The following is a 24089-nucleotide window of genomic DNA, read 5'->3' as shown; positions in this document are numbered from 1 at the left end:
AGTAATCCTACACTTCTGCTACTCCGAACCTGCTCCTGTACAAAGCAGGGAGTAACCGAGTCCGTGTTAGCGGAGACTGGGGTCAGAGGCCCTGGGAAGAGAACATGCCAGGCTGATGTAAATATGAAGCAGCTGAACAGAGCTTACCAAGTACCAGTACCTGATTATATACATACATACATATGTATATATATAAAAGCCAAGGGAAAGAGGAAATAGTGGCCATTTGTTAGTGCTGCCCACTGACAGGAACAGAAACAAGGCGGACCCACCAATCCAAGAGCAATGGACACGGCTGCTAGCACTCAGGGCTGTGGTTTCTAAGTACTACTTCCCACTAAGAGATAAGAGATTTTTGCAGAAATAAATTAATGCCAAGTTTGGGGTAGAAAATGTACAAAATCAGTCTGGAACATCCTGTCATTGAAAAAAGCAAGGAATCAACTGAATAGCAAACCAGAAAAATAACTGAAAATAAATTAGTCGGAAGGACTTTGGAACCCACATCAAAGATGGAACAATTTGGATGTAAGAAACACTAATGAAGGGACTGGAGAGATAGTACAGTGGACAGGGTGCTTGCTTGCATGAGGTCAAACCCAGGACCTGATACGGGCCCCAAAGAGGAGTGATCCCTGAGCACAGAAACAGGAGTAATCCCTGAGCACTATTTGGTGTGCACCCCCCCAAAAAAAATAACAAGGAGGCTGGAGATAGCACAGGGGTCACAGCACTTGCCTAGTGGAGACTGGCATCACGTACCCCAGCAAACCTGGATTAAGCCTTGAGCACCTGTGGCTGTGCCACCGCCCCCTCAGGGGCTCCCACCCTACCAAGAGTGATCCCTGAGTGCAGAGGGAGCAAGTCCTGAGCACCGCCAGGCGAGGCCTCCTACCCTACAACATAAACATCTATGGACAAGTGAGTGGAATTATCAAGCTCATTTCAAGAGACAAGTACGGGGCTGGAGAGATAGCACAGCGGGTAGGGCGTTTGCCTTGCGCGCGGCCGACCCGGGTTCAAATCCCAGCATCCCATATGGTCCCCTGAGCACGGCCAGGGGTAATTCCTGAGTGCAGAGCCAGGAGTAACCCCTGTGCATCGCCAGGTGTGACCCAAAAAGCAAAAAAAAAAAAAAAAAGAGACAAGTACACAGAATATCCCACCAATCACCTCCGCAGAGTGGTAGACTATTCTGAAAACTTGGCAAGTCAAAGGGGGAAAAAAACAAATATGTACCCTTCCTTTCGTATTCAAAATGTACCCTAGCCAAATAAACAAGGGGGAGGTTTACCGCTTCTATAAAGGATCAGGATCTGTTTATGGTTCTCATAATGTCTTCTGAGAACTCCTTAGAGTTCTGGACACTCATTCAAGGATTCTGAGGGCTTCTTCTCAACTACACTATCTGTGTGAATCCAAAACATTTTCTTCAGTCTGCAACAAAAACAAGTTATCACTTCTGATTAAATGCAGAAGCGACTATGAGAAAGCATCTGTCTTCTATTAAGTCATCGACACTAAAAATGTAAAACAATGACAAAAATATTTTTTTGAAATATAACTATTCCCCATTTAAAAAAATCATGTTATGTGTGTTAGCAGGATTTGCTAACGGTATCTTAAAATCAGCTAATAAATTTCTGTTTTAATTTCAAATGTTGCAAATCACAACATAACCCTTACAAACAGTATCTCCTTAGGACCGTCAATTTGTGAGCATTAAGTCTGAGAATGACTTAGGCAGACAATATCAGTAGCTGAATACCACCACAAAAATGACAGACACTATGCAACTCTTAGTGGAAATACAGAGCACTTTTTAAGAGTATGTCTATAATTGATCTAATCACTGATCCACATAAAAAGTAGATGGCGAGAGGGCCAGAGCGATAGGACAGCGCTCGGCTTGCACGTAGTTGGGGTAGTTGGGCACTTCCCTTGCATGTGGCCGAGGCATCCCATATGGTCCCCCTGAGCCTTCGAATAGTGAACCCTGAGTGTAGAGCTAGGAGTAGATCCTGAGCACCACCAGGTGTGACTCAAAAACAAACAAAAGTAAATGCAGAGAAGATAGCACAGCAGTAGGGCGTTTGCGTTACATGAGGCCGACCCGGGATTCCTCCGTCCCTCTCGGAGAGCCCAGCAAGCTACCGAGAGTATCCCGCCTGCACAGCAGAGCCTGGCAAGCTCCCCGTGGCATATCTGATATGCCCAAAACAGTAACAACAAGTCTCACAATGGAGGTGTGACTGGTGCCCACTCGAGCAAATCAATGAGCAACAGGATGATAGTTACAGTTATCTTAAATGACACAATAAATATATAATCTTCAAATTCAAAGAGCAGTGGCCAGAGTGATAGCACAGAGGGCAGGGTGTTTGCCCTGCATGCATGCAGCTGACCCGGGTTCAATTCCCGGCATCCCATATGGTTACCTGACCACCACCAGGAGTAATTCTTTATGCAGAGCCAGGAGTAACCCCTGAGCATTGCTGGGTGTGACCCCAAAAGCAAAAAAACAAAAAACAAAAAAACCCACACAAACAACAACAAAAAAACCGAAGACAAACAAACAAACAAACAAAAAAACAAAGTCAACGAGTAGGTTTCTACAGGTTAATTTCTTCCAACAAGTCTAAGATGTGAAAGAGGGAGAGAGGGAGAGACTTATAGGTCAGAAAGCTGCAAATATCAACCAAGTGCAATATATGAAATTTAATTTGCGCAAACGGGAGCTTTTAAATTCAGGGTTTAAATGAAATCCCAGAGGAGCCCACTGTTCTCCCCTCTACTTTAATGTTTTAGAATCATCTTTGGGTTATACCTGCTGGTTCTCCAGAGTACTCCCGGGCTGGTGCTCGGGGACCAAGCTCCGCCAGGATCAAACCTGGCTTTCTACCTGCAAAGCATGTTTGCAGAGTTGTCCAACTCTCCTGCCCTGGGCGGGGGAGAGCAAACAGGCCTTCTAAGAACTGCTCACCTGATAACGGGGGTTCCGGAGGCGAGAGAGCCACTGCTTGCTACGTGAAGGGCGTGACGTCTCAGGACCCCCTTGATTACGGCACAGACAATTTCTGGTGGCATTTGGGACTATGTCAGGGAAGTTAATAAGGTCACTCTACTATAAAACACTCAATTTCCAACCATTTTCACAAGACAGTCACTTGGGCCAGACCTGAGGCCCAGTGCAAGGGCGCTTGCCTCTGGGTTCAATCCTAGCACAGGGGGAAATCGGTCCATTCAATCCTCTGGGTAACTATTTTCCATAGAAACACACTCCTAATGATACTGAATTAAAAAAAAAAATCAAACAACACTACAATATTCCTCACCAAAAAAATATTAAATTTCATCTCCCTTGCTTGGCACACGCCATTTCATACAGGGACACCCCTCTTCTTGTTGCTCAATGACTCTGCAATTCCAGCCCTTTCGAGTCCACCGACCCCGAGAAACCATGAGAGGCAAAGTCCCCTTGACCCAGAGCCTCGGGCTCCTGCGAGCACAGGGCCTCCCGGCCTCCCGGCCAGTCCAGCCCGCTTGTTTCTGAACAGACACTTTGTTTCTGGCAACTCTTCAGAGCTGCAGGCAGGGGGCAGGGAGGAAGAGTGAGGTAAGAGCATCTGGGTCAGGTCAGCCAGCGTCTCCAGAGAAAGCCCCGGGGCTGGCTTCACCACCAGCCTGCTCTAAGCCACTTCACAGCCTTTTAGATGATGCTTTTCTAATTTCCATTTCATTTTATTTTTTGGTCTTTTTGGGTTCACAACCAGTGTGTTGCTCAGGGGACCCTATGGGATGCTGGGGATCGAACCTGTGTCGGCCACATGCAAGGCAAACCCCGTTCCCTCTGTTTTCCATTTTTAAAAACTCCATCAACTCTGTGGTTTTGGGAATTGTTTGTGAAAATGAGTCACCAAAAAGGTGACTGCCTCTGAAATCTGAAATCTGGCATTCCATAGGTTTTAAAATACTGGGTAGCCAAATGAGGAAAAATCTAAGAGTTTGGTTCAATTTTTAGCTTCTTAAAATGCATAACAACACGAAACCAACTTTTTCTTATTTTGTTCAATTACTAAGGTCACTGTCACTGTCATCCCGTTGCTCATCCATTTGTTCGAGCGGGCACCAGTAATGTCTCTCATTGAGAGACTTACTGTTACTGTTTTTGGCATATCCAATACGCACAGGTAGCTTGCCAGGCTCTGCCGTGCAGGCTCCATACTCTCGGTAGCTTGCCGGGCTCTCCGAGAGGGGCGGACCTGTGTCCGATTACTAAGGTAAAATATAAAAATTCCAGAATACTTACAAAGGAACTTCAGAACTACAGCCCCAGACCCCTTCTACTGTTCCCGCTGCTGCCGGTCAGTGCTGGTCAAGCGCACACGCGACCACCAAGCCCGTTCCCCGTCTGTCTGCTTCGGGTGTGTCTTTTGCTGTTTATTATTTTTTGGTTTCTGAGCCACACCAAAGATATTCAGGGCTTATTTCTGGCTCCGTGCTCAGGGGAACATGTGGGGTGCTGGGGATCCAACCCAGGTCAGCCCCATGCAAGACAAGTTCCCTGCCACTAGGCTAGCTCCCTGGGCCCTGCGTTGTTTATTTTCAGGGCATTCCACCAAATAAATCCAGGCTGTGAACCTATCGCCTAATAGTCTGCCCCTAGAAATCAAGAAAACAAAAATGCAGACATCTACCAAGATGTGTATGTCCCATCCAGCGCGCAACCCATCATACTGCGCCAAGTCCTCTTTGCGCTATAAAACTGAAGCTGAACTATGCAAAGTGCCTTCTCTAGGGCCTATCCCAAACACTTAGAAGAACGAACATTTTAAATCACTGCATCTCACTGTGGCTCTTCCTTTCCTGTCTGGTTTCTTATATAACAAGTCAACTCTTGATCGCTCCCAGTAATAAAGGGAAACAGAACATAAATGCAGAGAGAGGCTAATTACCAACAGGTCTTTCCAGGTCCTTCCTCGTAACTCACCCTTCCTTGGATACCAAGAATGCCCACACTGTTGATTAATAACTGCAGCTCCTCCTGCTGAGAGCGGCGAGAGCACACATTTTATGTGTTGTGGCATGCTCAGAGGTTGGGGGAAGGAAACAGAATTTTTCAACATAGGCCAAAGATCATAACAGGATATGTCTAAGAAACCAAGGGGAGAGAATGTGTGTGTGTGTGTGTGTGTGTCTTACAAAATAATGAACCGTGTGCAAAGATCATAACAGGATACATTTAAGAAACCTTGGGGACCATGCTGTTTGTGTAGAAATCTTATGAAATGATGACCAATAGGTGCCAACATAAAATATTCATCTCCATCAGGACAAATGGGGGGCTGGCTGGGGCCACACCAACAGTGCTCAGGAGTGGGGTACCATATGCAGTGACGGGGATCTTACCCACTGTACTGTCCCCTCTGGTCCCAGTTCTTAAATATCACGATATTAGGACATCCTAACCAGACGGTAATCCCTAAGCATTACAAATACCTCGTGCCATCCGCAGCACCGCACAGGTCTTATTAGATCAATAGGTTTTTGAGTCTTCGTGTTTCAGGAGTGGGAAAGGAAAATCTCCGCATCAGGTTATAAAAACAAAATTTGTTGCCGGCTGGAGGAAGCTCCTGGGTAGTACGCCCGCCTTGCACCCAGGAGGCCCTGGTGCCCAGCACCAACTGCATGCCCGAATGCCAGCCCAATGGCACAGCTTCGCTGAGACCCTGCTACCATGACCAAGAGCCTGCAGACTCCAGATTAGAGAAACAAGAGAAAGATTTTTAAATTTGCTTTTTGAGGATGGGATTTAAAGACTTGATAAAACAAGTTATGCAACTTGAAGCAAGAATTGACAAAATACTGTATTCAAACAATTTCACCTCCAATAAGGTAAAATTGTAAATGTATACATAAAGGTTTCATTCTTTACCCATAAATCCAAGAAACACCAATACACACTGAAAATATTACCGACAGAAGACATTATACCTTTCTTCTAGCTAATACAGGGGCGTCTGATGGTAAAAATGATAGTGTCAACAGCCAATGAAAATTAAGTATGCATAACATCTCTCCTATAAAACAAAGGATTTAAAATGCTTCATCAAGGACAAACATTCGAAGGAACTAGAAGCTACAAAATCTTTCACTACTGGCTTTCAAGAAGAGGACAGGTCAGCTTTGTACTTAAGGACAGATCATCAAACCTACAGCCTTACCATGATAAAATCTATTTGCCCATCCAACGTCCCCCCTTTGTCCTAGTTTCTTTTTCTGCTGGGGAGCAGCACTGTGGGATAATAATAGCAGGAAGCAAGGTGGAGCAGCTGGCCGGGCGGCTGGAGCAGGGAGCTGTTTCCCCTGCAGCCTGCTGCCGGCTAGTCTTACTGAAAACGAGATTATCGGAATCAATGAAGTGACCAGAGCCTGTGGAGGCAAATGTGCCCTCTCTCTTTTGCTAGAAACTTGAGTACCTCCGTGCAAGATTCAGGTAAAAGACGTCCATCTGAAGGGAGCGCCACTCCGCCCTTGACGGCTGCTCCTCCAGTGCAGGTCTTAGCACAGGTCGGGAAACACCTGTCTGGGTGCGGCCACGGTGGCCTCCATGCTAGTCCCGTACGTCTATGGAAATAACCCATCTTAAGGGATAATAAAGAGAAATGACGACTGCGAGATCTCTATAGAAATATAAAGTAGAGTCCAGTAAATTCCATCTGGGTGTTGTTATTTGACTGATAAAAACCGTCTAATGGCAATGATTAGTCACTCTAATTTCCCTTTCCAGGTCAAAATACCAGACCATGACTGTGAAGTCCATTACACACAAAGGTGTTAAGTGGGTTACACACTTTTCTTCTACAGAGATGAATGACAGAGAACTTGTTCAAGTCTGCTTGAATACGACAACACGGGGCCAGAGAGCGCACAGCAGGAAAGCTTTGTCACAAAGCTCAGAGTTTAGTCCCCAGCACTGCATATGGTCCTCGGCTCCACCAAGCACCGCCAGGAGTGATCCCGGAGCAGAGACAGGACTGTGCCCTGAGCACTGCTGGGCTGGCCCAATGCCCCCACCTCCAACAGAGCCGTGCCAATTATTTCTAAAAATCAATTCCCTTAAAGTATACCAAGCATTTAAGAAGTACCTCAGCATACACACCTTCATTAATGAGTAATCCTTTTTAAACTCCAAATAAACGCCATCTCATTCGAGAATGCAATTCTTTAATTATTATGAAATAACTGGTCTGACATTCACTTTAAGAGTGAAAGTATTGATCAGGATACTGACTGTTTCAACTTGATCATCATTATTAAGATTATGGTCTTGGGGCCACACCCAGCTGTGCTCATGGCTTACTCCTGGTGTGGTGCAGGGGATCTTTTGAGGTGCTGGGGACTGAACCCAGGTCAGCACCCCACCCAGTGAACTCTCTGGCCTTCTTTCAACACTTTAATGCAACCTCCACTGGGACCTAAACTGCAATCTCCCGTGCTGATTCTGCTTAAAGGGGTAGATAACCAACTAAGCTCTCATCTCTTCCACTCTTAAGATTATGCGACTCTAATAAACTGGATCCAGCCAACCCGCTTTTAGGTTGGAGGTCAGTACGGATATATCAAAGGTTGAGCCTAAGCTACAAAGTAGGCGAGGGAGTAACCTCCAGGGACCGTCTGGGTCTCCAGGAAGGAGGAATGAGAGTGAAACAGTATCTTTTTACTTAGCATATTACACGAAGGTGACCCACACACAAACCAGCTGTGGGGTGATCTGCATATAACTGACGTAAGATTGGGGCTAACATAAAATACATGTAAAATTAAGACGTGACATATAAAATACAACTATTTCACAGTGAGAAGCAAATTATCCTACACGGTCTTATCTAATCCCAAACCAATAAAGATGTGTGCTGAGATACAGAAATTTTACTCTTCTAGCACATTTGGTTCCATTTCTGAAAATTCAGACGTCAGATGCCCTAGAGTGATCTACTTGGAGGAGAGGCCTGCATCTGGAAGCTGGATAGCACGATCTTTTCCTTTAACCTATAAAGCTTTAGCTTCTCATTTTTCCTTGAGGAAAAAATGAGTCCCTACAAGATATTCAGAAATCTGCTGAATTTGGGGTTAAGAATATATGGTTGGCACCAATTCAATGCACTAGCAGGAAGTACAAGCCATTTCTTTAACAGTATGCCAAGCCTACCGAGCTCCCAGAGAAAGGCACCCTCCTCTCCTTGCCTACCTCGGCCCCTCCCCCGCCCCGGCACCGCAGACCCCTTTGTCCTGCCCTGCACTTATCTAGCTGTTTGGCCATATTGACAGGCCAGCCAGAGGCATAATAAGGGAGCTGGTCTGACATAGGCAGCTGGCAATTTGAAACAAAAATCTTCCTTTCCTACTATGACCAAATCTTGCTTGCTGTCCCAGTCTCTGGCCTTCCCCATGTCTCTATGTTTCAAGAACCACAGCGGCAAATTTGGCATTTTCTCTCAATTAGGTAGCACGAATCAAAAAACTTTATTTCTGCATATACAAATAAACTGCCAAATGCATAGCTTTCTTGGTGATTCGTAACACAGGCCAAGGAGAGGCCTCCGCCCTGGGTTTGCGTATGCGCTTCAAACACTGCTAAGGACTAAGCACTCCATTCTCATGACTTCAGTCCGACACCCAAACGCAGAAGGCTCAGACAAGAAACACAGAAAAGCACAGAATATAAAGTTCCATCAAGCCAACGATCAAACACATGGGGCAAAAGCGGCCAAAGAGTAGTGTTCCAAAAACACTGACACTTGCAATCTGCAGAGAATCCCCTTCCGGGTCTTTGTATCAGATGCAAGGGACCCTCACATTTCTCCCCCAGGTGGCCAGCACACAGAGTCAATGTGATGGAGAAACTGAGAGGCAGGATGAAATTACAAATTCTCTGCTCGGTGCGGGTTCTTGTGAAGTAAACTGAGATTTGGCCTTATTGTTCCTTGTTTATCTTTCCTAGTTCCCCTTTGTTAAGTACTGAGAGTCTGCTATATCTTGTTAGAATAGAGAACTGTCTAAAGTGATGCTAGCTAACAGTACTTCAACCCCCCCAAGTTTCGGAATAATGAAATTTACAATAGAAAAATTCCGTGTCTCTGACTTGACAAATCTGTTGTTGATAAGGGGAATCTCTAGTTCACCTTTCATGGGCAACTCTTCACCATGAAAACATTCACTGCATCAAAGGCCAAAAACGCCATTTTACTAAGTATTTTGTAAAATTGTTGGCAGCCAGAAATGGTGTCAGTCCCTGTCTTTGAAAAGCACACTGCATTTATCCTAAGGCATGCCTATGAAAGGATTTTTTACTCATACTCAAATGACAAACGGCCACCATGTTTAATTCTACACACAATACTCTCTTGATGTTTTGCAGTCAAAAGTTTTGTCTTAAAATGTCCCCACTGCAAGAAATCTTTCTTTTATTCAACATGTGAAGCAACTTTTCTAAAATTTACCAGGAGATATTTCAGTTTCAAATTAAAGTGACTAATCGCCAGAACGGAATCAGAAATTATCAGGACTTAAAAAATTCATTAGTGATCCACTTTTTTCTGATGTGATGCAGCTAATAATCACTGTCATTAATTGTGATCTAACATTCAGAAGTTATTTTAACATGAAAATAAAGGAGCTATTTATACATCTCCATTTTGTACAGTATTATTTTCCTGCCCAAAGGCAAAAAAGAAACGGCCCCTCTTCCTCAGAAGGACCAGAATAAGTTTAAAATACATTTCTGATACAAAAGAATTTTCCAAGACATTAAAAAAAATTAAACATAATGCTTAAAGTCTATAAAAAAGACTTTTAAACATTGAAACATAGTGTTTAAAAAAAGCCTACGGAAAACCTATGAAAGGATAGACCACCTTTTGGTAAAGAACACAGTAAATTCCAAACAGGGAAAAAAAAAACTGGAAAAGGAATTTTCTTTATAAAGCAACTAGATTTATAAAAATGATTAGGTGGTAACTAGGACCGCCTAAAACACTATCAGTCAAAGGTTCTGTTTTGTTGCTCTGTTTATACCATGGAGAGACAATGTAAGCCACATTTGTGAATGATAAAACTCATTTCCATTCTGTTGGTTCCTTGCCACAACTGCCAGAACCATAATACACTTTATAGATGACTGAGTTTTAAGTACATCGACAAAACTGAGCATATCGAAATTCTGGGGAGGAAAAACATCTAGAGGAGGCAAGAGCCTTGGGGGGGGGGAGAGGAGAAAACAACACATGGCATCTGTGAAATACCGCGCTGGTGGGGTACTGGGGTGCGGGTTCTGCTCGGAGGCCTTCCACACTCAACAGACTGCTGGGCTGAATCAGAGCTGCCTCCCGGCTGCAGCAGCCGTGGGGGGCGGGGAGCCCACGCAGGGGCTGGGGCTGGCAGTCTCCTCAAGTATCCTGCACACTAGACTTATTGGATTCCTGAATATTCCTCTGGCCTGTCCTATATTTCAGATGGATGGCAGCCAAACAGTCCCTGTGATCTCAGAAGACTACAGCCATCTCATACATTATGAATCAAATGGACAGGCCCAATTCCAAAGAAATAATCTAATATGGTGAAGTCTCTTACTATTACGGAAAGAAATTAAGAGAATATTTGAGATTATATTTAGAAACCCTTCTGAAAGGGGCAACTGGTTCTAATTTCAAACTCCCAATTTAGTAAAATATACATTCAGTAAGGTAAGGAAGGCCTAAGAAAGGAAGGAGACACACAAAAATACCTCAAAATTGACCCAATGATCAATTTTGGAGGAAAACTAATCTGCTGCATCAAAAAAAAAATTTTTTTCCCCTTCATTCTGGTTGTCAGGAAGATCCTTAAATTCTTAATTCCTTTGGTCTTAAATAGACTGAAAAACTGAAACTGGAATGGAACTTGCAGTCCTATCCAAGCACAAATCCCAAGATGAAAACCAAAAATCTGCCAAAAAACCAAAACCAGAGATAAAAAGAGTCTCGAACCATGATACAGCTTCCAGATGATCTCCATAAATGGGTAAAAAGGTTATGAATTGTCAACTCCCCTCGCCCCACCAGAAACATGCCAATCAGCTCGACAGCGCCGGTTCCCAGGAGAGCAGGGCTCCTCCCGGGGGTCGCGGCGGCCCTGGCCTGGGTGCAGCTCCCCGCGGGCCGCCCTAATGGACGCCGCGCTGCTGCCCGTCCCCGGAGACCGCGGCCAGCACCACTCAAGCTTCTCACGTAGCAACCGGAGCTCCAGAGCCAGCAGCTGCTGCTGCCTCGTCTGCTCGGCCCGCCACCCGACCAAAGGAACAACCTTCTCCTTACCCCACCCCCACTCCCTACTTTTTTTTTTTTTTTTGACCAGTGCTCCAAGCCAGAAGGGCTGGAATTATGCTTTCAGAAGGAACCAATCCTAAGGTCACCACGAAGGCCTTTTACTAGGGGGAGGGGGGGGAAATTCAACATTTACCAAATTCCAAACAGCCATTTTAATGAAGACAGCAATTTAGGAATGGAGACCAGGTCTGTTTTCAAAAGCAATTTTCCAAGGTCTTTTTTAAAGCCCAATTACATTTGCAGATAAGGACAGGGCCTGTATCATGTTCTACGAAAGGACATAATTCATTTTTCTGTACAAAATGACAAGACTGCATAAAACCTTAGTCTCTGATCCCATAACCAGCTAGAATTTTTGGCTATGGAAGCAAACTATGACCCTCCTGGGAAAACTAGAGTGGGGGGGGAATAAAAACGAAAAATAAAAATTCCTACGTCCTCCAAGAGACCCAGAGACCTCTGATTGTGTGTTTCCTGCCTGAGCCCCAGCTCAAATCCCACACACCTCAAATCTCCACGTATAATTTTACCGAGTGACCTAAAAACACCCACGGCAGAAAATTGGCCACCGAAGACGGTGCCCGGGGAGGGAGGACGCGCGAACCTTCTCCTGAAAAGCTCGTGACACTCAACTCGGACCGATTCTCGGGGGCACATCTGCCCAACAAAGAAACGTAAATATGACCTTGGCCACGAATAAGTCGTCGGGAAGCAACTTGTCCCGCCGCGGGATGCCGAGGGCCAGGCCGAGGGCCGGCCGCGGGCCCGGCGGGGGGACCGGGGCGCCCGGGTGGGCGCAGACAAAGCCCCGCGGCGCCCGGGGCCCGGGCCCGGAGCGAGCGGCCGGTGGCACACGTTGCACAAGTAACATGAGAAAGCAGAAAATGCAGGTCACACACGCACCCCTGACCCACACCCGCCGCGCGGGCTGCGGCAGCGGCGGCCGCGCGGGGACGGCGGCGGCGGCGGGCGGGCCGCGGCTCCCATTAGCATAGACGGGGCTTTCCCGGCCGCCAAACTTTCCCTCTCGCGCCGGGCGCGGCGGGGGCGCGGGAGCTCGGCCGGGTGGGCGCCGGGGCCGCGGCGGCCGCTCCCCGCCGCTCGCCCTCCACGCCCCGGGCAGCGCGAGCCTCCGCCTGGCCGCGCTCCAAGGCCGGCCGGTCTGGGGCGAGCCGGGGGCAGACGGCACGGGGGCCCCCCCCCCCGGAATGCGGCGCGGCGGGGGGCGGCCCCCCGGGGCCGGCGTCCGGGCTGGGGGTGGGGCGGGGGGCGATCGGGGGCCCCCCGGGCGCGCGGAGTTGTCACAGGCCGCGCCGCGGGGGTGCGGGCGGGGTCCCCGGGCGCGGCGCGGGGCGCGCGGCCGGGGGATGGGGGACGTGGAAGGGGCAGCTCCCCGGGGCGCGGGGCGAGGGGGCGGCGCGGGGGGGAGGGGAGGCGCCCCGGGGCGCGCGGGGCACGGCGAGGGGCAGCATCCTGAGGGCCGGGCCCACGTCCCGCGCGGGCCGCCGGGGGAGGTGACCCTTCCCGCCCGGGGCCCGGGGCGGCGGGCGGACCCTTACCTTGTCCCAGGCGCGGCCGGGGCCTGGGCCCGGGCTGCGGCGCACGGCACTCCCGGGAGGCGGCGGGACTCGAGTTAGGCCCCGCGCGGCGCCACGGCGTTTCCTGGCCGGGAATGGCCCGTGCCCGGGAGGTGGGGGTGGGGGCAGAAAGGCGGAGCGAGCCGAAGGCGGGGAGGGGGAAGGGCCGGGGCGGAGGGGGGCCGGCACTACAGTGTTGGCGGACTGGCGGGACTAGGGCTGCGTGAGTCTCTGAGCGCAGGCGGGCGGCGGCCGCCCCTCCCCCGGCGGCGGCGGCGGCGGCGGCGGCGGCGGCGCGGCGGCGGCGCGGCGGCGGCGGCGGCGGCAGCGGCGGCGGCGGCGGCTCACTCAGCCCGCTGCCCGAGCGGAAACGCCACTGACCGCACGGGGATTCCCGGCGCCGGCGCCAGGGGCACGCGGGACACGCCCCCTCCCGCCGCGCCATTGGCCTCTCCGCCCACCGCCCCGCGCTCATTGGCCGAGGCGCCGCCAATCAGCGGGAGCCTTCGGGCCGCCTAGAGAAGAGGCTGTGCTCTGGGGCTCCGGCTCCTCAGAGAGCCTCGGCTAGGTAGGAGCGCGACTCTGGTAGGAGGGAGGTCCGCCGGCCTGGGTGCGGGGAGGGATGGCGGCTGTGGTGATGGGGGCGAGCGGGGGGCCGGGGCGGGGCGGGGGTCGTCTTCCCCGCGGGCGGTCGGGAGTAGGACCTTGGCGGCGCTAGAAGGGACCGGAGGGCTCGGCAGGCCGGCGGCAGCGCGGCCCACCCTGCGGCAACCGGAGGGGGAGGGAGAAGCGGGCGGAAAAGGCTGAAATCCGGATGGAGCCATGGCTCCCGCAGAGGGAGGAGCGCTTCCGGCTCGGCGCCGGCCGCTGATTGGCCGCTTCTCCTCCCGCCGTGTGTGAAAACACATATGGCGTCTGGTGGTTGGCCCGCCGCGCTGTCAGTCACGGCCTCGGAAGTGCGCCACGCCGAGGGCCGCTCGCCCTGCCCCCTGGCTGGGGTGGGCCGGAGTGGGGGCGGGGGGTCGGAGCCGGGGAGCGGGCGGCGGGCGGCGGGCGCGGCCGGCCGGCCCGCCGCGGGGGTTGGGCAGTGACAGTGGCACGGTGCGGGCTGGCGGGCGGCCTCCCCCCCTCCGGGAGCCGGTTTCCCCGCCGCCGGCGCGGCGCCGCCCGCTGATTGGCTGCCCGCGGGCCGGCCCCCGGCTATTGGCTCGGCTCCGAGCGAGCGAAACCACCGCGCGGGCCGGCGGGGGAGGCCGTTGGCTGGGCCCCGCCAGGCCGCGCGCCGCAGTGTCTGGCCCCCCGCCTCTGCGCAACGTGGCAGGAAGCGCGCGCCGGGGGCGGGGGCGGGGGCGGCGGCGCGGCCGGACCCGCCCGACCAGCTCCGGGGCCCGGGGGCGCGCGCGGGCCGGCGAGGGCGGGCTCTGCCGCAATCCCCTCCCGGGCCTCGGCCTGGGCCGCCGCCGCCGGCGCCCTCCCCCGCCATCTCGTCATCGCCCGCGAGCCCGGCCCCTCCCCCCGGCCCGGCGGGGCTCGCGGGCCCGGGTGGGGGCGGGGTGCTGGGCGTTGGCCCGCGGGGCCGCGGCTCGGCCGGGAGGGTCCCCCGCGCCTCGCGCGCCCGGGGCTGGGCGTCACGCGGTGCCCCTGCGCGGGGGGCCCGGGGGCCGGGCGTTCCCCGGGGCAGGGGTCGCCGCCTCGGCCGCCCCCGCCTGCTTTTTCCCCCATTCGACCAGCGTCGCCTAAGCTGGAGGCCCCTCCCTGGCCGCCGCGGGCCCGGGCTCTCTTGGCTGCCCTCCCCGGAGCTCTCGCGCCAGCCGGCGCGCAGAGACAGTTGGCGGTCCTGTGTGGCCGGTGGGTGACTCATGGAACCAGCCGGATGGGTTCCAGCGCCAATTAAGGCAGCTCCCGGCCGAGCGCGGGCCCCGCTTTCCACGTGACCCCGCCGCCCCCGCCGAGAGGCCGGCGCTGACCCTCGTCCAAGTGTAGTGAGAAATGAACGCAAGGTTTCATCATCCTCCTTTTAGGCCCTGGGACGCTCAGTTCCCCATCCCCCCCAGTGGTTCCGGCCTCGCTAGTAACTGGCCCGGGTTGCTGGAGTGCCGATTGTCTGCAGTGTCACCCTCCGAGTGCTGTCAGGATATGGCCAAGCCCAGGGACCAGGCCGGCCTTTTGTCTCCTTCCCCGCCTTGAGGCTGCTGGCACTAACGGACTGAGTTGTTTTGTAGGCTAGAAAACCCAACGTGCATCAGAAAACGGCCTCCACATGACTGGGGGGCGTCAGGGCGGCCCAGGTGAGGGTCCTGCAACGAGGAAGATCCGGCGTTTACAGCTGATTCATGTTATGGACGGGCCTAAGACTCACCCGTGGGCAGGGGCCTGGCCCGGTGCTTTCCTCCTCCCAGGACCCTCGCCCTGACCTTGGAGCCACCGAGATAATAAGCCTTTGCCGCCTTTCTCCTTGCTGGTCAACCTCACAATAAAGCCTTTTCTCAAACACTGGCTCCATCCTGTTGGCGTCTGTGCTCAGGGCGGCCGGGGAGTGGCCACCCAGACAGTTTTGCCCAGAGGTTTGGCAGAGTGCATCTCTCATGACTTGCTTCCTCGGGATTAGGGTGTGTTTGGGGCAGTCCTTGTCCATCCCCTCAGGATTGGGCAGGAGGGGCAGAGATTTTAGTCCTGGGGAGATTGTAGTAGAAGAAAACAAAGTCCACGATCTAGAAATTGCAGAGATGGAAATTCTGTACCTCGTGCCAGTGAGTTCTGGTCCAGTTGTTTGTGTTACTCGTGTTTATTTGATTTGTCTGTTGGAAATTTCCCTTGGTGACCAAAACAGCCCTCTGCATTTAGCTCCATGGGGTTTTCTGGATTCCCCTAACCGAGACCCCATAGATTGTCTTCAGGAGACTGGGCCTTGTGGGCCCAGTGTCCGGATTTAGGGCGCAGTGCGTAGCCGCCGTCTTGTGGGGCTTTCCTTTCCGAATACCCCGGATCCTGGGTCAGGAACTCCTGAGCCCTTCCGGGAAACACGTATGAGGGCCTGGTCCTGCAGAGCCTGATCCTAGAGAGACCTGGTCCTCCGGGGTTTAGAACCTGCCAAAACACGTCACCAGTTGGAGGGGGATGGGGGACAGGACAGCTGACACTGTCCTCCCAAACTCGCACATCCCTAGGGTCAGGGCTCGCGTTTGTCTAATTGTCACCTTTTAGAGTCCATCCTCCAACTTGTTTTCAACTAAGAACCTATGAAAAATAATTAAAACATTGAGTGCACATCATGTGTCGTGAACAGTGGCCATACATGGGTCCTAAGTTACAATGCTGCAGATAGGTTTAAACTGTAGCTTAATTTTTTATTTTTTATTGAGGCGCTGTATTTTGCAAAATTATTCTTGATCTTCAGGTATGTGGTGTTTCAGCAGCAATTCCGTGACCATTGTCCGCTCCTACCCCCTATCCTGTCTCTGGCAGACACCTTTCCCCCCTCCCGCCCGTTTCGCCGCTGTGGTTTACAGTGCGGCTAAGGTTTCCTGCCTAGTGCTGCACCCCCTTCCCGCGGTCCCTTCTGCTCCCCAGTGACCCTCCCTGCACTATTGTGTAGGCAGGGCGAATTCTGTTAAGGGAAATGCTAGCAGCACTTACTAATAACAAGGACCAACTCCATACAGAACCCCGCCTTTTAGTTTTGGGGGGTGGGGGCACACCAGGCTCTGCTCAGGGCTTAATCCTGGCCCTGTCCTCAGGGATCCCTCCTGGCAGTGCACAGGGGACCGTTTCGGGGGGCCTGGGGACTGACCCTGGGCTGGCCGCATGCAGAGCTGGCTCCCTGCCCACTGTTCCACTTGAGGTTTATACAGGGGGAAGGTGCTTTCTACAGAGCGTCTGAAGCCTGTTTCCCGGCATCTTTGCATCTCATCACACCAGAGGAACAAAGGAAAAGACTTGTCAGGAAGCTCTCTGCCATATTTCATAAACAGGAAAGTTAGATTCTTGGGAATAGCAGAATTCTCCTCTTCTGAATTCCCAATTTGGAGTTTACGGCTAAACCATTAGATAAAGCTTTCGAATGCAATGATGAGTCATTAAATTGGGTTGTAAAATGTCACTAAGCATTTTATACTAAAAGAAAAAATGGAGGGGCTAGAGTGATAGTAGATCGGGTTGGGCGTTTGCCTTGCATGCAGCTGACCTGGGTTCGAGTCCCAGCATCCTATATGGTCCCCTGAGTACCGCTGGGAGTAATTCCTGAGTGCAAAGTCAAGAGTAACCACTGTGCATTACCAGGTGTGACCCAAAATTTAAAAAAAGATGGAGGGGAGACGGTTGGACTGTACCCAGCTGTGTTCTGGGGTCACTTCTGGTGGGGCTTTGGGCTGTGTGGGGTACCAGGGATTGAACCCAGGTTAGCTACGTGTAAGACAAGCACCTTTTCCTTGTACCATCCCTCAAGGAAAAACTTAGAGCTGCCCTAGACTTGGCTCCCACGTAGGAGAAAGCCGTATGACCTTTCTTAGTAAGTCCGTGAGTGCCAAGGCAAAAGTCTTGGGCTTCTACAGAAAACCTCGGCCGCTCCAGAGGCCTGTTGCCCATTTCTTAAAACAGTTGGTTAGGATCAAATAGTGGCCTCTCTGCTTCCAAATGGTAGCTGCAACCTGGGACTTTTAGTAAGAGACATCAAAATTCACACCGGACCAGCCAGCTACAGTGCAGCCAGTGATACTACCTAGGACCAAACGTTTGTGGGAGCCGGTGCTGCTGGCTGGCCCCGATGTCAGATCAGAGCTACTGTCTCCAGTGGACCTTACTAGTTGCTTGGATTTTTTCTTTAGGGGTGCTTTGGAGGAACCACATGGTGCCAGGGTCAAACCTCATGCAAGACGAGCCCCCTAGTCCCTGTACTACCTCTGTCTGCAGCCCCCAAGCCCTGTGACTTTGGGCTTAAACTTGATGTAAGAACCACTGCACAGTGGCATGGAAATGGTGCCCAGTTTATTGTAGCGGGCCCGGCTTGACCGTCGGCCACGGGGAAGTCCTGACATGGAGATGTGCGTGGATGGAAGCTGTTTTATAGGTGGGATCTTCGGAAAGCTGTGGATGGGGCAGGTTTGATCCCCAGCGTCCCGCATGGTCCCCTGAGCACTGCCAGGAGTAACCCTTGAGCACCGCTGAGTGTGGGTACCGTCGTGCCACCCCAGGAAGCACTGGATGCTGAGGCGCCTCTGGTCTGTCCACCCCGCAGCTGGCCTGATGCCCTAGCGTGGGGCCTCTTGTCGCAGAGCTGATTTCTCTGACCCACACACTGGGGGCTTCGGGAGAGAGGGGTGACGGTGGGGCGGGAGCACGCCAGGAAGCGTGGGTTTGATAGACTCAGCTCTCCAGTAACCCCTCACTGTGAGGGCCTGGGGAATTGTTCCTAGAGGAAACACTAGGGCTGAGTTCAAAGAACGCAAGTCAAGTATGGGCACATTTCTCCTTAAATGCTCGAGTGGGTTGGACAGGGCCCGTGCCAGGGAGGGGGCCCGTGCTGGTGCCCCGATCAGGACGTGTCCAGAGCTGTGGCTACAGTAGGAACCGTGCTGGGCCCCCAGCAAGGAACCTCATGTACCCCGAGATAGCAGGGTCCCTGGTTCTCAGTCCAGACGTGGGAATGGAGCCTCTGAAGCCGGGGTGTCCGTCCTCCATGAAGCTACTGAAAGCAGTTAGGCCTGGGCTCCGTCGGGCTGGGGTGAGAGTGGTGACCGCCAGTCAGGAGCTTGCCCCGTCCCTCCCATCCCCATTGGCTGCTCCTCCACAGAGAAACAGCCAGAAGCACAGGCCATCTGGGGAGTGAGCGTGGCTGGCAAGACGGCGGTGGCCGACGGCTGACCCCCAGCCTCCATCCTTGGCACCCCCTGTGGTCCCTGAGGATGGCTGGGTGTAGCCCCCAAACCAGCCATCACCGTGTCTTTGTTTGAGGGCCACACCCGGCTGTCCGGTCTCAGGGCTTCCTCCTGAGAAGGAGCCACTCCCGGTGGGCGCAGGGACCATACAGGGTGACTGAACCGGGGCTGAATGTGTGCAAGGCGAGCGCCCTAATCCAGGGTTTGGCTGGGGACTGTCACTGCCACCTCCCTCCGAGGAACTGGATGCTTCGCCTGTGGTGGGACCAGAGCCTGACACCCAAACCCCTCAGGACCCCCTGCACCTTCCCCGTCCGGACTGTCCACACCCTAAACTAACAGGAGAACATCATGCTGCTTCAGTTTTGGATTATTTGTTGGGTTTTGGTTCGGGCCCACATCTGGCTGTGCCTCAGTTCACATAGGGTCCCTGAGCACGGCCAGAGGTCACTGCTGTCACTGCTGCGTGTGACTCACCCTCCCCCCCTCCACACACACACTCCTCTTTACCTGTAGCGCATGCTTTGGGTTCAGGCCTCAGTGGATTTTTTAGCACCGCCAGGAGTAACTCCATACCCTGCTGGGTGTCAGCCCAAAGCAAAACAAACATAAGAAAATCTTGCTTTCTAAAAGGGACTTTAGTTTTGGTTTTGGGCAGCACCTGTCAGTCCTCGGGGATTCCTCCCGGCTCTGTGTTTAGGGATTAGTCCCTGCTGACCCCGCAACCATATGGGGTGCCAGGGATCAAACCCAGGTGGGGTGCAGGCAAGGCAAGCACCTTACACGCTGGTCCCTAAAAGGGGTTTCTTAATATTCCATGTAGTTCTTCCTTTTTGGTTTGTTTTCCCACTAAAATCATTCCCTAAAGCTGGATTCACAGGGCTGGAGAATTGCCTTGAACGTGGCCAGCCCTGGTTCAATTCCTTGGCACTACACACGGTCCCACAAACCCTTCCAGGTGTGACCCCGGAGAATAGAGCCAGGAGTACAGGAGTAAGCCCTGAGCACACCCAGGTGTGGCCAAAAAATGGAAAGGGGGAGGGTGGATTTTTAGTGCCTGAACACAACTGAATCGTTGGCTGTATTGATTTTTGTTGGTTGAAATTGGTTTCAGATACTACTTTAAACCCACAAAACTCAGCAACCAGGCTTTTGTGGAGAAATGTGACACGGTGATGTTAACGTTGTCACGAGTAGCTCTCCTCGTCTATTCCTAAAGCAACTGATGTTTCGTGGTCTGAGAGCATTTGTCACCGGGCAGCGCGTCCTGAGTTTCCTGTACAAACCATTGCTCGGTGCCGCTTCCTCTTGTGGTGCTTCACTTCCTCGCGGTTCTGAGTCCCGATAACCCGGCCACGTTATCTCCCTTGGAAGAGAGCCCTGTCCCTTGTTTTACTTGGGGAACAAAAGGACTCTGGGGTGCCCGGGATGTGCATGAGGAAGTCCGATGTTTCTTTCGTATGGACTTTGGAGTTTCTTTTTTAATTTGCCGAACTGGAGCCTAATGTTTCATGTATTTCTGCAGACGTGGAGGGTTGGCAAAAGAATGGCTTGTGATTGTGATCTGGATCATGAAAGGGAGCGGTCACCTGGGAAGGCTTGCGGCCAGCTTCCTGGTGGACCTTGTTCTGTCCCAGAGGAAGCGCCCGCAGGCCGGGAATCCTGATTTCAGCAGTCACATAATGGAATGCTGCTCCTTTCGGGGGCTCCGTGTGCTAGTAACATAGTATCAAAAAAAAGGTCTAGCTAAGCCTGGCTTGAGGGTGGGTGTGTGATCGTTAGTAACATGGTATCAAAAAATTTGGTCTAGCTGAGCCTGGCTGGGGGGGGGGTAGTTGATAGTAACATGGTATCAAAAATTAGTTACATGGTATCAAAAATTTCCTTGCTGAGCCTGGCCTGAGGGAGGGGGCATGGGGAACCGGGTAGTTGTTAGTAACATGGTATCAAAAAATTTGGTCTGGCTGAGCCTGGCTTGAACTTGAATTTTTTCTGTTACAGAGTACACACTGGTCACCTGACACCATCTGCCCATCTTGGTATACTTTGTCACTCTTGCCACTTACGTCCAGTGAATACTACAGGCAGAAGCAAGTAGAAATACGGAACTGATAATACTGAATATCCCTTGTGTGCCAGTGTGCCAAGCTCTTGCCAATGTATCTAGTGTGGCCAGAACCCCATCTGGGGAAATGACAGAAAGGGTGAACAACTTTCCTGTAAATGCACAGCACAAACTTAAGAGCCAGGGGTTTGGAGTCACTTGGGGCTGGAGCAATAGTACACTGGCATGGGCACTTGCCTTGTACGTGCTGATCTAGGTTTGATCCCTGACATCCCATACGGTCCCCTAAGTACCCCCAAGGGTGGTCCCTGAGTGCAGAGTGAGGAGTAAGACTTGAACAGAGCCAGGTGTAGCCCCGAAACAAACTGGACTCACTTGCTTTGTAGTCTTAGTTAATTCATACTACTATTACCTTAGTCCTTAGTCAATTCCTAGTACTTAGTCAATACATAGTACTACCTTTCTTTGCTGGAACATTTGGCAGGGGATTTTAAATACTTGCAGGGCTGTAGAAATGGAGAAGGTTAAAGAGCCCACTTAGAAGATCCTTTCACAATGAGAGGCATGAAGTGATGGTCGAGAGGGGTGGAAGTCAAAATGAGAAGGCAGTTAGAGGCTCGGTGAGAGGAGGGCGGCTAGTCCTCACCTAAAGGTTCCCACAGTCTCCTGGCTGCCCTCAGTTCCACCTCACTGCCTCCCCCCCCCCCCAGCCCCCAGCTGGAATATTCATGCCATCTCATAATCCTGGATAAACTAGGCATTTTTCTTACTAGTTTGCTCCCTGAGGGCGAGAGTGCCTGTTGATAAGGGCCACGCACAGGAAGCCACCCAGGCCAGCTGTTTTCCTAAGACTTGAGAAGTATTTCCCACCCCACGCAGAAGCGCGTGCTGTCTAGGCGGGTCCCCGCACTGCAAAGGTTCGGTGTGTTTCCTACAGTCTCGGGGTGGTGCATTTGTGGTGTCCGTGACTTTCATAAGCTCAGTTTGGGGATCTTAACTCCTGTCATTTTAGCAACCCTTAATATTGTTCCTAAAAACACTAGTTTTTATTATACCTAGGTATATGTGTGTTCTGTTGCCTTGTTTCCCAAGGTTTTTTTTTTTTCTTTGGGGGTTGGGGCCATACCCAGAGGTCCTCAAGACTTACTCCTGGCTCTGCACTCAGGGATCACCCTTGGACGGGCTCTGGGGGCCGGATGGGGTGCCAGAGTCTGAATCCGTACAAGGCAAGTGCCATGCCCACTGTGCTGTCCCTCCAGCTTGAAGTATTTCCCAAGACAAATTTTACACTGAGCTATAACCGTAGGGTTTTAATACTCTATTCAAACATAAACCAATTTCCTTTTTTTTAAATAATCTGTACAAACTTTTTACTTGGCTTGTTGGAGTTTTGAAGGATGACCTATAGGCTGTGCTTCTTCTGTACTGGTATGTCTCTTATTACTTTTGTACCATCGTAAATGTAATTTAAATAAAATTTTATTTTAAAAAAACCATAAACCAATTTATGTCTCATGCCACTTCAAAAGGGACCGTTGACAGGACTCTCAGACGACTCGGGGAGAGAGCACTGTCTCCCTCGAGGTCCTGGGGTCACTCTCCTGCACCCCCGACAAACGGAAACAGAATGGTTCACTGCTTAAAGCATCACGGCTGTTCAACCCAGTTACATCATTTGTGTAAAACTGCAAGTAAGGGCGGGAGGAGGTGGTGGAGGGGTTGCCTGGCATGTGGCTGGTTTAACTCCTGGCACAGCATGGTTCCCAAAGCACTAACCAGGAGGGGCCTCTGAGCACTGGTGCACATATGGCCCCCAGACTCCCCCCAGAAGTTGCTAAAACAATGAAATTAACAGCACAGAGTTCGCAGTTGGAAGAACTGACTGAGGCCTGACGATTGGGGCTGATGTAACGGTCTCACAGCCGAGGCCGCGGTGCTGTGTAAATGTCCAGAGCACTGTATGTGAGCACTGCCGCTGAAGGTGACTCTGGCCAGTGCCACAGCCAGAGGCATGCGCATCCTCTGACCCCCATAGTAACGGCGTCAAAGGAGGGGCAGGGCTGGGTGGACTCTGCCCGAGAGGACGGGAAGGGCCCCGCTGTTGTGGCAGCCATGTTGATGGCCCAGAGACCCTGGGCGGAGCCAAGAAGAGCTCTGAGTGCAGCCCACCCGTGGCCAGAAAGGAAAGAAACGAAGTTTAACAATTCCAAAGGCAAGGGGCGAGAGAGACAGAACAGGGGTACCACGCTTGCCTTGCACAGCCAGTCTGGGCTCGATCCCTTCAAGGGTAGAGTTTTATCTCGAGCAACTGCTGTTTTCCTTGGAAAGCTCAGTTCCTGGGGACGGAGTGATAGGACAGCAGAGAGCACTTGTCTTGCACGCGGCCAACCCAAGTTTGATCCCTGGCTCGGGTCCCCTAAACCCACCAGCGGTGATCCCTGAGCACAGCTGGTGTGGCCCCACAAGAAGAAAGCAATCCTGCCCAAGCTAGGAGACAGCTGGGGTGTCATCGCGGCCCGCAGAGAAGCGGGAGAGGCCGAGGTTTGATCCCTTGGCACTGCGGCGCAGCTTTCGGCTGGTGCGTGGGACCCGTGACGCAGAGAACTGACGCTGGCCTGGGCGCGCAGAGCACGTGCTCCAGCTCCGCGTGCCGCTCGCAGGCCGGAAGTACCAGGGTTTCTGGTGGAGCCGCTTCTGTCGTAAAGGGAACACTGGCTACAGCTTCCCAGCGGGAGCCGGAGCTCAGCGGCAGGGCTGTAACGGGAATGCCCTTCCACGCTGGGCATTTTTAGTTTGATTGGTTTGGGGGCCCTGCCCGACTGTGCTTCAGGCTTACTCTTGGGAGGACTCGGGGCCAAAAGGGGGTGCTGGGGATTATTGGTCCTGGGTCGCCCTCATGCCAGGCAAGCACCCTCCTCTTTGGGCTGCACTCCCCCGAACACTATGTATTCTAGCAGCAATTTATTTCTGGTGGTATTCCTGAACTTAACATGTGAAGTTATCGTCTCGGCCTTCAAGCTTGGATCCTGTCCTATCCCCACAGAAATTCCCACATTCCAGCTTGCCGGAGCTGTAGGCGCTTTGCCGAGGCTGATGTTTCAGAGAATGCTCACCTCACCGAGAGCTGAGGTTTAACGTCCTTTCCGTGCGAACCCTTTCAGAATACTTCCCTTTTTCCGGTGTCAGCTTGCCTTGGCCCTCAGCAAGG

The 24089-nt window shown here is 52.2% G+C and overlaps 1 protein-coding gene across 4 annotated transcripts in view; it reads right to left on the bottom strand.

Moving 5' to 3' along the window:
• Positions 1-13177, bottom strand: part of SETD5 (SET domain containing 5) — an 83667-nt gene extending 70490 nt beyond the window's left edge. For 2 of the 4 annotated variants that reach the window (XM_055134794.1, XM_055134792.1), the window contains exon 1: positions 12926-13176. The gene's annotated coding sequence lies outside the window, so the exon portion shown is untranslated. Of the gene's footprint in view, positions 1-12925 lie in introns of all 4 variants that reach the window. The other 2 variants (XM_055134790.1, XM_055134797.1) reach the window with 2 other exon arrangements.
• Positions 13178-24089: the final 10912 nt, after the last annotated feature.

The sequence above is a fragment of the Sorex araneus genome, chromosome 4, assembly GCF_027595985.1.
Source record: "Sorex araneus isolate mSorAra2 chromosome 4, mSorAra2.pri, whole genome shotgun sequence".
Classification (NCBI taxonomy): Eukaryota; Metazoa; Chordata; class Mammalia; order Eulipotyphla; family Soricidae; genus Sorex; species Sorex araneus.
The sequence above is the reverse complement of the archived record's forward strand: the minus strand, read 5'-3'. Positions and strand labels throughout refer to the sequence as shown.